Source organism: Rhea pennata, chromosome 2 (genome assembly GCF_028389875.1).
Source record: "Rhea pennata isolate bPtePen1 chromosome 2, bPtePen1.pri, whole genome shotgun sequence".
In the NCBI taxonomy this organism is placed as follows: Eukaryota; Metazoa; Chordata; class Aves; order Rheiformes; family Rheidae; genus Rhea; species Rhea pennata.
The window spans coordinates 74,029,212-74,042,252 of record NC_084664.1 but is presented as its reverse complement, the minus strand read 5'-3'; positions in this window follow the sequence as shown (position 1 = coordinate 74,042,252).

The following is a 13,041-nucleotide window of genomic DNA, read 5'->3' as shown; positions in this document are numbered from 1 at the left end:
TATGTCAAGTCAGTGAGAATTCTCCATTTAACTTCAAGAGAACCAAGAGCAATTGGGCAATTAGGGCAGCCATAGTGGAGTAAATCTTATTAGAAATAACCTCTTTTGTAACAAGTGCCAAGCTGTGCAAAGCTCCAGGCTACATTGCCTCAGAACACTGACTGAAATGGCAGAACAGATTACCATCCCCAGTAATGAATTTCTTTAATTATTCTTTGCAAAAGGGGTTGTACCAAAACTCTACTGAGGAACAAAACTAATCCTTGAATTCAAATACACTGGAAGGCTTAAATCATATTTTAAAAAATATTTTCTGATCACCACTGTTATTTCCTGAGTCAGTCTCGGAAATACTAGTTTTCTCCTCTTTTTTTGTTAATCAAGTTAAAGTTTTGCGAAAGGAATTATTAGCATTGTAGGAGAACATCTGCTTACCTATTAGAGAGAATGGCATAGGCATCAGGAATGAAAGATTCTACACACTATCAACCCTGTTTCTCATCCACTAAGTAGGGATATGGTGACAAAAGAGGTGTGTGTATGTGTGTGTGTAATCTGAGCACTGAGGACCTGATCTTCTGTGATCTGTATCCTCACCTTCTCTGGGACTGTTACCAAGCAATTAAGCTGCCACGACCTGTAGTATGCTTTAATCTTCCTGCTGAGCTCAAGAGATACATGTCTATAAAAGTGGGTGCTAGGACTGTAATGAGATCCAAGAGCAGTAAGCTAGGTGTGAACTATGAGCTGGAAACTTCTGCCATTTGATCTTATGCCTACCATGTGAGATGTTTTGGGGTCAAAATGATTGCCAGTGTATGGTTGATGGTGTCTATCCCCAGCAAGGTGGCTGGCTGCTGGAATTTATAAGTTCATTTTATGTAAACTTTTCCTGGCAAATAAAATGGCAAGAGCATGGCTGTCCAGCAGCCTTCCAATAGTCATGTCCTGGGCACTGAAAGTAATTTCAGTTCCTTTCTAAAGAATGGGTGGCCAGCTGTGAGACAGACTTTTGTTATGGAAGAATAATACAGAATTTTTATACGCAAGTATAAAAATTAATATGATGTTTTAATTCTTAACAAGAGGACAAGTGAATCAATTCAGCTTAATCAATTAACACTATTTTTAAGATATCAAAAAATAATAATGTTAAATTATTTCATATTGGAATTTTTATGTTTTTAATTTAATTTCTTTAATTCAATTTAAAATTTCTTTTTCTGAATTTCTGTATTTTCTGATCTAATTTGGTAATGGAGGCAAATATTGTGATCTTTTCCCTCTACTCATCCCTGGTGAAACCACACCTGGAGGACAGTATCCATTCCCAATACAAGAGAGGCATGGAACTACTGGAGTGACTCCAGTGAAGGGCTACTAAGATGATCAAGGGACTGCAGCTTATCTCCTATGAGGAAAGCCTGAGAGCTGGAACTGTTCAGCCTGGAGAAGAGAAGACTTAGGGGGGATCTTATCAACATGTACAAATATCTGCAGGGAGGGTGTAAAGAGGATGGGACCAGACTCTTTCCAGTGGTTTCCCAATGATAGAATGAGAGGCAATGAGCACAAACTGAAACACAGGAAGTTCTGTCTGAACAAAAGGAAAAACATTTTCACTGTGAGGGTGATTGTGCACTGGAACAGGTTGCTCAGAGATGTTGTGGAGTCTCCATCCCTGAAGATGTTCAAAAGCCTTCTGGCTGGTTCTTGGCAACCTGCTCTATGTGACTCTGCTTGATGATGGAGGAGAGGAGTTGGACTAGGTGATCTCTAGAAGTCTCTTCCAATCTTGATTATTCTATGATTCTGTGAAATATGGATTCAAAGTTCCTAATCTATTGAATGTCTAGTTAGAATAAGCAAGAATCTATTTAATTTACCTTCTCTTGTGAAAACATTTTGAGTCCTCAACCAAGAAATCTTTGAAGTTTCTAACCTGATTTCTAGGGAAAATAATGTCAAATCAGCTGAGTTGCTCCAAGCAAGAGCAGGAAATGCTCCAATATGTTACAAAAATATACTGACCATATGACTAAAAGAAACAAATACTATTGAGACATTCGGTTTAGCTGTGACAGGTTCTCTAGTTTCTTCCATGCTCCTGTTAAATATGACAGAGTGCTTCTCTTGTTCCAGCCAGAACAATGATCAGATACAACTCGTAACTGAAATCAGAGGCAACCGGGAAATCTATGGAAAAAATATTTTCTCTTCTTTTACTCCCATTCATCAAAAAAATCTAAAAAGATTGTATGTCTCCAGAAAGAATGAGCCCAAATTAAACATCAGATCCAAACATCTTATGCCTTGGGGAAGTTTGTATATTTATTCTTATCCAAATTCTGTACATTGCCTCTTTTTCTGCCATGTCCCCAGATGGTCTCCTCAACCTAAGGACTGTCACACAGAGCCAGACAGGGAAGATCAGAATAGGATCTACTCATAAAGTGTGGAGTAAGCCCATAATACCACATTTGTGGAGACTGGCTAGAGCTCAGTACCAGAACTACTGCACCCACTGTTCCAAGAAAGGGAATATAAAAGGAAGCAACACAGGATGGTGCAATTTAAATGTGTGATTCTGCTTGGATGTGAGGCAGGTTTTCATTACCATAACACAGCCCATACACAGCTGACCACCGAAGAACATCATAGAGAAGGGAATCCCTGGATGATCCACAGCTGCCATTTAGGTTCCTGGGTGGGCTTTGCCTCATAAATTAGATATTTTAAGAAATCCTAGCTCTGGATCCTGCTGTTCCCAAGCAGGGCGAGAGCCTGGGAACATCAGAGATTTGAGGGGCTTTCCTGGAGATGTCTTCTGCACATACACCCCTACAAACACTCAGTATTACAGAATCACAGAATCACAGAATCGTAGTGGTTGGAAGGGACCTCTGGAGACCATCTAGTCCAACCCTTTTGCTCAAGAAGGGCCACCTAATATAAGTTCCATAGAATCTCTAGAGAAGGAGACTTCACAAACTCTCTGGGCAACCTGTTCCAGTGCTCTGTCACTCTTACAGTAAAGAAGCTATATTATTATGTTATTGAGAAGGAAAAAAGAAGTGGCAATGAAGTGAAGCTGTTAGCTGCTCTTCAAGCAGAGAGTCACTTAAGAAGACAGTGAACACTCTGAAAGAGTCAGTAAAACTCTAGTAGTACTCTCTAGAGTACTACTCTACTAGAGTAGTAGTACTACTCTATTGTGTAGTATCTACACAATACCTACCAAAAAGTACAGGCAGTAACACCTATTTTTCAGGAAAATCCTGGTTTCCATGTGGGTTCTAAGACTTTTTACTGTACTTGTTTGAAAAATGAGTCAGAAAAATCCAAAACAATTCTTTAGGTGAAAGAATGACACTTGCTGATTCTGATATTGCTAGTCTTAGTGGATTTGATCTGGTACTATCTGCCAACAAACAGTACAAGAGAATGAATATCATCAAACAGACTAGAACATTGGTTTGTAAACATAGAAATCTGAAATAGAAGTTAAAGTATGATGAATTGTCAAAATCTGGAGAAGAAGGTACTTGCAGAGATGAACAAAACAGGTATTTCAGCAAGAGCCAGTGCTAGAAGTTATTTGTCCAGTCAAATATGAAATATTTCCCTCTCATAGGATCAGCAAAACACCAAGCTTAATTCAAACTCAGCAGAGACATACCTAATCTTGATCAATTTTACACACCATGACATCATGAGTCATAAATACTGAGGAAAAGAGGGAAAAGAATAATAAAATGGCCATGAGTATTAGCCAGATCATAACATAATAAATGATCAACTTAGCCAAACTGCAATAAATAACAATTTTTAATGAAATATATTTATATGGTCTGCACAATCATCCTTTAGTACTCCAGCTAGCAGGTTTCTTCATAGATCACCCTGTACAGTAAACAGTGAGAAGGTGGAAGCAGCAGACATGATTAATGTCTTTCATTTAGCATGGACATTTTAGGGAACCGTCATGTGGATAAGAGTGTGTACTCCATTCTGAGCAAAAGAAAGATTCCCATGCTTGAGATAAATATGTGCTTATGAGATAGGACGTGTAAGCTGCCCTTCATGGAATACTAAGCCCCTCTTGCTGAGATACTGTGGGAAGGAAGATATCCAGGATATCTCAGGGATGGAAACAAGCAGGTGGAGACATCTGCAGACAGCACTGAGACTTCTGTCAGCCTGTCTGCTCCATTCAGTACCCTCCCCACATTCTGGTTCTGCCTGCTATCCATTGCCCTTAGCATCTCCAAGCAGGAGAAGAGAAGATCAGGTTGCCCACAACATGCATAGAGGATCCCAGACATGAATACAGGTTCAGAATAAATTTCATTTTAAGTGCATCTCTGTTATGCTATGAGGAAAAAGAGGCTACTTTCACTCCTTTCTGTTTTGTTCATCCCTGAATCCTCACGGCTGTGGAAGGACCAGTTTGCCTTTCCACCTACGCGCAGGACAATGAAGAAGGCTCATGAAGAACGTAGTGGGAGAGCTAGAGCCAGTGTATGAATAGACACATAAATTCCCATGCTGACCAGACAAATATCTGAGTTCTGCAGTGTTTTGACAAATATCCCTGTATCATCATTGTGGTGTTTATTTCCACTCATTCTGAACATGAATGCAAAATGTACATAAAAAAAGGCAAATATAGGTGTGTCTCGAGCTAACTTTATTTTGCTAATTGAAAATTACATTGGCAGTTCTTATGACTGTTTAATGTATAGAGCTCTGTGAAGGATCCAGAGGCTCCAGAAATTTTTGTGGGTGGTTGCTTTGTATGTTACAACATGATTTTATAAATGAGCAATATTTTATCCCACTGATACTTTATCTCAGTCCTGTCTTGTCAAAAAATTTTAATTTGTATATGCAAATATATAAACTATATATGACTAAGTTTTCTTACTTTCACAGCTTATGCTGAGCAAGAAGTTAGCTCTAAATATGACAAGTTTATTTGTTCATTTATTTATTTTTAATTTCTAATTAGAGAAAGGAAAAGGGTGTCAAGAGTCTTTAGTGATTCACATTTTAACAGCCAGGTTATAATTTATTAATTCCCAACTTATAAAATTTTCATAACCTCTTTCCACAGGAGTCCAAGAGCAACTCAAATTTATTTATTGTTTCTACATGGGGTGTCATTAAATATTTGTTATCTTCTAAAGTTTGTTGGGAAATGGGATTATTTTCCACATGAAATCACACCAATGCTAATGGGAAAAGCATTAAATGTTGACCCAGCAAATTAAACTGTAAAATATGAGGCTTACTCTTATTCTTATATACAGGCACATTTTCTGTACTCCTTATTAAAACTGTCTTAATCAACCTCATTGTATTTTAGTCCGTGTTTTAAAATAATTATTCCAGAATAAAAATAGATGAATATATAAAGGGAAAAAATTCCTCCTGAATATGTTCAGTTTATCTTCTTTTAAGGAATTTTCCAGTTGGTCTTTTTTGACATTTAAATCGATCACATACAAAGAAAAAAAAAAGACACTGAGAGTTGTTTGTGCTTTTCTTAAAGCTTCCTAAGATGCTGCTTCTATTATCCTTTCTAACAAATACAAAAAAGCATCTCTGCATATATAAATTTCATGTAAAATATATTGCTGAAAGTTTCATGTTTCTAACTCTTTGCATTTTACTGTTATTGTTTCATTAAAAGGGACAAAACTCTACTCCGCAGCAGGGGGTTGAGTGTTCTCTCTCTCCAATGATTACTCTTACCTGGAGCATAGCTGAGAAAATACTCCTCATCTGATTTCTTTATAATTCTCCCCTCAGCCATTTGGTACCATGGACCCTGCCCTAATTCATTTGATATTGGTCACAACTACCACAGGATATAGAGCACTGAAATATACTTAACTTTAAAAATTAATTTTAAAAAATGCTGAAGAAATGTATTTTTTGTGTGATCAGCTACAACCTAAAGCTGGAATGGAAAGGTTTCTCAAGGAAAAATGTTGGTCTATAAGTTGGTTAGATGATCTCATTGATGATATCTTGTTAATTCAACTCTTCAATACATAACGGCTGAATAAGGGTCATGTTTGATCCTGTGTAAGATCAAAAGCTTTCTAATTATTTCAGTAGCTTGATGTTTGTATAAAGCTTTAAGACTATTTCTGCCTATTAGCATAAAAACTATAATTGTGGTAAAAAATTTTGTGCAAAATATTGCTCTTTCAAAACAGGCGTAATTTAATCTGTGTGGTGTTAGGAATAGCTGGAGAAATAAGATAGTACTCTCAGCTTGTGAATCACTCACTACAGTGAAAAAAAGACTGCTCGGTTGATTAAAGTCCAGGAAGCCAGGAAGTTGGCGGGGCAATGCTTAGATGACTTAGATGACACTGACTTTGTAAAAATCTAGATTACTTTATAACTTGCCAGGGAATTCAGGCATTGGGTCCGGCATCATACATGGATCACAGAGGAAACCGTCAGCTATGTTGCTACTAAATCAGAAGATATAGAGGGGAGAGCAGCCCTTTTAGAATCTATATCTAAAAACTCTACAGTCTCACACAAAAAACCCGATTTCTCTTTGCAGGCAGAGCCTCCATTTGAAATGAAAATAAAAAATGGAAGAGCAAAGTTTTTAAAGGCAGAAACAATATAAAAAAGAGAAACCTGATACATAGTCATATATACAAAGAAGTATCCAAATTCCATTTTTTTTCTGTTTATATGCAAGAGAGACAAGAAATAAGAAGTAAAGAGCAATGTGGTACCCAGAAAAAGAAATCTCATAGAGACAAGGTGAGGTTTTACATTCTGTAACTAGAGGTGGGACTCCTCTTACTTAATGTTGTCTACGAAATAGGTGTCTAGGTAGGTGAGCTTCCCCTGTTCTTCGTTTAGTGTCAGTGAAGATAGAGTCAATGTAGAATCATTGTACATTCTACAGAAATCACTGTAGAAAATCCTGCAGAGCTTGATTCATCTGGCTAAACACAGATACTTACCTTAGGGTGAGAGGGAACATGCCCATGGATTCTGTTGATTAGTTCTCACTTGGGTTCAAAGGGAGTCTGAGGACTGACTCAGGTTGTTTTTGTTTGTGGATATCACAGGTCACTTGTGAAATCAGACTACACATTCCATGTTGCTATTGTTTATTGGGTGAGCAGTGAGGGGTTAAAGTCTTTATCCTCTGCCTTTCTGATAAAAGATTAGACTTAACAACAGTTAAAAACTTATGCCCCAAGTTATTTTGTCTTAAAAACTGTAGAGAAAATGACTGCAAAAGGCATATCCACTTGGTTATTAGTCCTGACATTTAAGGAAAGCAAAACCAAGAGATGGACTTTGTGTCTCCTGTATTTCTGCTTGTGAGGAAATGGTCCTCAGGCTAGGAAACATCACCAGTCTTCCTGATACTTAGCACACACTACACCTGACAAATTCATTAGCCACTGTGCACTGGGCCTTTTTTTTACTAAAGTAACAATATACACTTGGAAATGAGCTCTGCCTTAACTGTTCGGCCATGATGTTGGTCAGCACCCCTTTGCTCTTCTTAGTGTTGATATGTCTGTTCATTTTTTCATTCACTCATAATTCCACAGATGCACAGACACTGCACTTCTAAATCTAGGGGTGAGCTGGTTGCACTCTAACATTTTTTAAAATTTATTTGCATCTTTACAGTGGCACTCCCAGGAATTTTTTTTACCATATGCTCTGTAGACTTGCTACTTTGTTACATTAATGTTATCTCTTCTTTAAAATATGTCACCAGGGTTTCCCACCATTACTTTAAACTGATAATTGTGCAAGTCAGACCCTTACTATATTGCTCATAAATATACAGTGGCTCTGAGAAAACAGTTACAACTTCAGGGAGCTTGGAATAACCTAGTTGAAATGCAACCTGACAACCTAGAGCATGCACAAAAAGAAGTCCCTCCCTGCAGCGTAGACCCTACTGAACCAGTATGGGAGATATTTTCTCAGCTATTTCCACCTTTGGTATAAAGACTCTCCCAAGTTATTTTTACAAGAGATTTTATTTTAATTTGTGTGCCTCACTCCTGTACACTGGTTGTCTAAGAACTGCTAAGTGATTAACAGAAAGAGGTGGTGAGAGCCAGCATGCTATGTGACCTCATGGAGCCTGTGTCACCAAGCAAAGCATGTCTTGATAGGCCTGTCAGATCATTGACCTGATATAATTTCAAAATGCTTCTTGGTAAAAGGTTCCTTTCTGGGGAAGATTTCTTAAGATCCAGACTATTCAGGTGTTGTATTTTCATACCTTGTCAAGTTGCTGCTGTCAATACTGGAAGTGCTATTTGCAAGGCAGGTATTCCTGTACTTTTCAATGTCTTAGATAAATGCAGAAGTATGGATCTTCTATACATACTCCAAGACAGAACTGTTGGTCTGGGCACTGCAGCATGTGTAGCATATCTCATTACATCAGACTTTACAAGAGTTGAAACAGCTTTAACAGAAAAGGTAAACTACAACATGGAGCCTTATTCCCACCAAGAGGTAAGCTACTAATAACTGATATTTTTACAAGGTCATAAAATCATAGAAAAGATTAGATTAGAAGGAACATTTGGAGGTCTCTAGTCCAACTCCCCTGCTCTGAACAGCGCTAGCTTTAGAGCTAGCGCAAGTTGTTCAGGGCTTCATCAAGTTGAGTTCTGAAAACCTCCAAAGATGGAGATGCCATAGCTTCTCTGCACACATTTTACTTGAAATCAGAGTGCAAATTATTTAATATACCTCAACTATTCGAGGAAAAGTAGGATATATTTTGCTCCTCTGTTTGGAGAATCATTTGATGCCTGGCTGCAAATGTTTAGGCCAGAATTTACTCATGTAACTACAGCAAAATTCCAAGGGTTTTCCTGGAGCTTGCACCACAAAGATGTGAGAATTATAAAACCACCAGTTATGAGTACAGTGCGGAAATATGCCCAGGTGTTAGAATGTGGCCAAGGTTCACCACTTGGATGCTCACCAGCCTGCTGTATGAGGATCCAGCCTCATTCCTTTCTTTAAAATTTTTATGGGATCTGGACAGAGTCCAGGTGAGTGCCCCAGTTTGCTTCCTCTATCTACTCTCTAACAGTTGCTTCTGAGACCTCATCGTGTGACTGCTTAGCCCAGGTTTCAGATTCTTCAGTCTTTGTTTGCATCAGTATTTCCACTGAAAGGATTAACATTCAGTTTTCACCTAGCTCTTCAAGATTTAGGCCATCATTACTGGAAAATACATATATGTGGGTACATAAAGCCTTTGTATGAAGTTTCTGAACATAACATTGCCATTTACTTAACAGAAAAATACAAAAGAACTTACAGTTTTTGTTGGATTTAAAAACTCCAGAAACATTATGAGGGCTAGTTCTCCCTGGGAATTGGACATGGTGTCAAGGTATCAGAAAAATTGGATTTCCCACTACCCCCACTAGGCTCCCACACAGGCCTCCTGGTTATGAACTGATGAACTAAACATTGAACAGGGAACTCCTTTTCACTCATTTGGGTGGCAACTCTTTAGTCAGCCCTCCAGCAGACTCACAGTGAGCAGAGTAGGAAACAAGCATTGTAATTTGTTTAACACTAGAGATAAACAATGGACATGGAAGGAATTGGTTGTGTGTTGTGTCACAGTCAAATGAAAAGAAAGTCGGATAGAGAGGTCCTCAAAGGGAGGAAGGAATAGGACTGAAATATAAGAAAGATTAATATGAAAGGAGAGTTTTGAACAATTTACATTAGTGCATTTATCAAATTTGAATAATAGCAATAGCTGGTGAAATTCAAACCCTTATCTGAAAAGAAAACAGGTGTCAACTTTGAATATCCTGTAGATAGCCTTCTAGGTCAACCTCCTGGTCCCCAGAAGAAACACTGGAATTTTAAAAAATCTTACATGAAAGGAGATAGAATGTGCATATATGTGTGTGGGGGAGAATCAGGGCAAGATGAACAGAAATATTTTTGTGTGTCTTACGAGGAAGAATTTTGTGGATAAGATGAGGTTCTTTTTCTTTCTTTTTAACCTCAGAACAAGTTAGGGAGAGTATTACTAGCTAAGAATTTTACCAGAGAATGCTGAAGAATGCTTCCCTAAGCCCCATTTCTTTCTGTAGTTTCAGAAATGTGTCAAAGTGCCAGGGTATCTGATTATTCAGCCCTTGCTTTGGCATCCTACAATAAGAATGAGTGCCACACAGCATGGAGAAGATTCAGAGTGAAAAAGCTGCTGGGGTTTGATAATGTTTTAGATCTCAGAGAAATCTAAAAATACCAAATACGGTCAGCATATGTGCAGTGCTTTAGCAAGTACAACATCTGGGAGAATTTTCAGATATTCTTCTTTTATACTGCTTTTTACTCTACCAGAGAGCAGCAAAGTGTAAATGAAAACTTACCAGATTTTTGCAGTGCTTCTAAGTCCAGGTACAAAGACATTAAAACCAATAATGGCAGAAATTAATATATGCCAGCTTACAATCCTCATTTATTCTAGCTTTAGAGAATACATAGGTGTGTTATGCTACATCTCTCTCTGGATTTCTGGATGAATTATGCTCACTGTGGAGGGATAGGTACATTCAAAATATGTATATAGATAATTTCTCACGGTGTTATTTAACTAAGGATTGCAGACACTTTGCAAATTCAAAATGAACTTTACATAATGAAGTTGAAATAGTAATCTTGTCACTATCATTCAAAGAAGCCACATTTGTTGATATAATGCGTGCCTTAGATGTAGTGATATCAATGCAAAAAAGATGCCCAACTCAAAAGTAGCAAACTCAGGTCCATAATAAATAATCAAGTTTTGCTATAGACTTCAGTGAGATCAGGACTTCACTCAAAATCATCCAGATTTTGCTAACTGATTACATGATCTTATTATATAAAACTACTTAAAGGAGTAACTACAATTGTATCTCTGGGTGTCATGCATGCTTAGCAACTGAGGGTGAAACAGTATAGAATCTGCAGATTAGAATGTATGCATTATATAAGCTTATGTCAGTCAAACAAAAACAGGATTGTGCAAAGACTGAACAGTGACAGGGGATAAAAGGTGCAAAATGGCAGCAGTCAAGGCCAGAATCTGATGTAGGCGGTCTGGAGGAGATTCAAAAATGAAAAAAAAAAAAAAGTTTCTTCTTTCTGTCTTTTTTAATGCATCTTTCAAACTGCTCAGCCACACAACTGAGTTTTAAAAAAATATATCAATGCAGGTGCTATAGTAAACAATGCAACAGTGCAATTTAAAAAAGAAAAACATGGATGTTCTAAGCTAACTGAGTTGATCTTTTCTTTGGACTGTATTTTTCTCTGTATCTTCAAGTGGGCGGTCAGTGCTACCTCATGGATAGTATACACTTACAGAAATAATACTCAGAGGACAGACCTGCATAAAATGTCCCCAAATTCTCACTACGTAGAGTTGCAAACCAACAGTGCTGTGGAGAAGGCTAACCAAAAAATATTCTCTATGCTCTGTGAATAGCTGCTAGTTTCAACAAAGAAAATTCAGAGGGATTCAATGAAAATTTCAGAGGGATGAAGATAAGATAAAACCATTTAGCAGGATCCTGTTTATCAAGGGCTTCCATGTAGCTACAGCTGAAAGGTACTGTAAAAAATGCTGTTAGCTTGTAAGGTGAAAATAAACCGTATCAGACAAAACTGTATCACTGAATATTGACCACTATAGACTAACTTGACAAGACTTTACATGAGTTAGAGAAATTCCTGAATTACAGATAATTCATATACTAAGGGTATAATTTTATATCTTACATTCCACACTCATGTCTTCCATATGCTTCCAACCTAGGAAAACCCTGGTCATCCTTTTCCAGTGATGGATGCTCTGCCATTGCAGACTGGCCTACTTACACTGTCATTGAGAGACAGAGACAGGAGGGCAAAGAGACATGTTTCCATGCAACAAGGTAGAATTTATATTTGAATAAAATACATGTGCATATTTTTATGAACAATAATCAGAATAAATGGGAAATTTGCACAAATTCTGTGAGCATTATTTAGGGAAATAATTTCACTGGAACGTGATACCTTACAAAAGCATTCTTGAAATTCAGTTCCTTCTGTCTCCTTCCCTGTTCATTCTCACACTCATTCTTGTCATTCTTTCATTCCATTTCTCCACTCAGGGCTCTTCCTTTTCAGCTCACATGAAAAAGATCCATTAATGAGTATACTTACAACACCGACACTGGTTATTTTCTGTGTAAGTTAATGGCAAATGTCAATCATATCCTCCACTCAATTTGTATGAGTATCATTTAAAACAGAATTTGAAGTATCATATCATTACAATATTTTTTACAAATATTGCTTGCGCTGAAGTGTTTCATTTAAAGTCTCAATTTTCTTCTTCCTTTACAATAAGGTTTCTCTTTTCCTCTAGAAAGAAGTCCTTTCATATGACTTCAAAATGCTTAAAATGTCGCTGAATTCAGACTCATTTCTTGCATTCTCTGCTTGAACAACCATTTACAGCCTAACACTCATAAGCTAAATGGTATAATCAAAGTTTATAGAAAAGTCCATGAAATGTATCTCAGTTCTTTGTTCACTGATTTACCTGACGTCCTCCAGTCTGATATTTAAGTGGCATTCTCTGAACAAACTGTGGGTCATGCCACTAGCCATCCAAAGCCTTGCTATCCATGCACCACAGAACTAGTATGTAAATATACAGGGGAAATAAGGTCAGAAAAAAAAGTACACCATGTCTCAAAGAAAAGGTCTGGTAAAAGGGAGTTAAAATGGTTCCTTGCACTGAAGGTGTTCAAATGCTCCATCTCTGTCATCTACACAGGACGTAAAAAGCCAGGAGACCCCAATTAGAGCCAGGGGATAGCACTGTGACAGCTTGTCTCCATACACGAAAGGCATTACCTTGGCATTCTCAATTCCCTTGAAATTAGAGAAATCAAGTATTTTATCGTGGCAGTTCAGGGTCACACACAGGTTGAGATAAGCAAACAG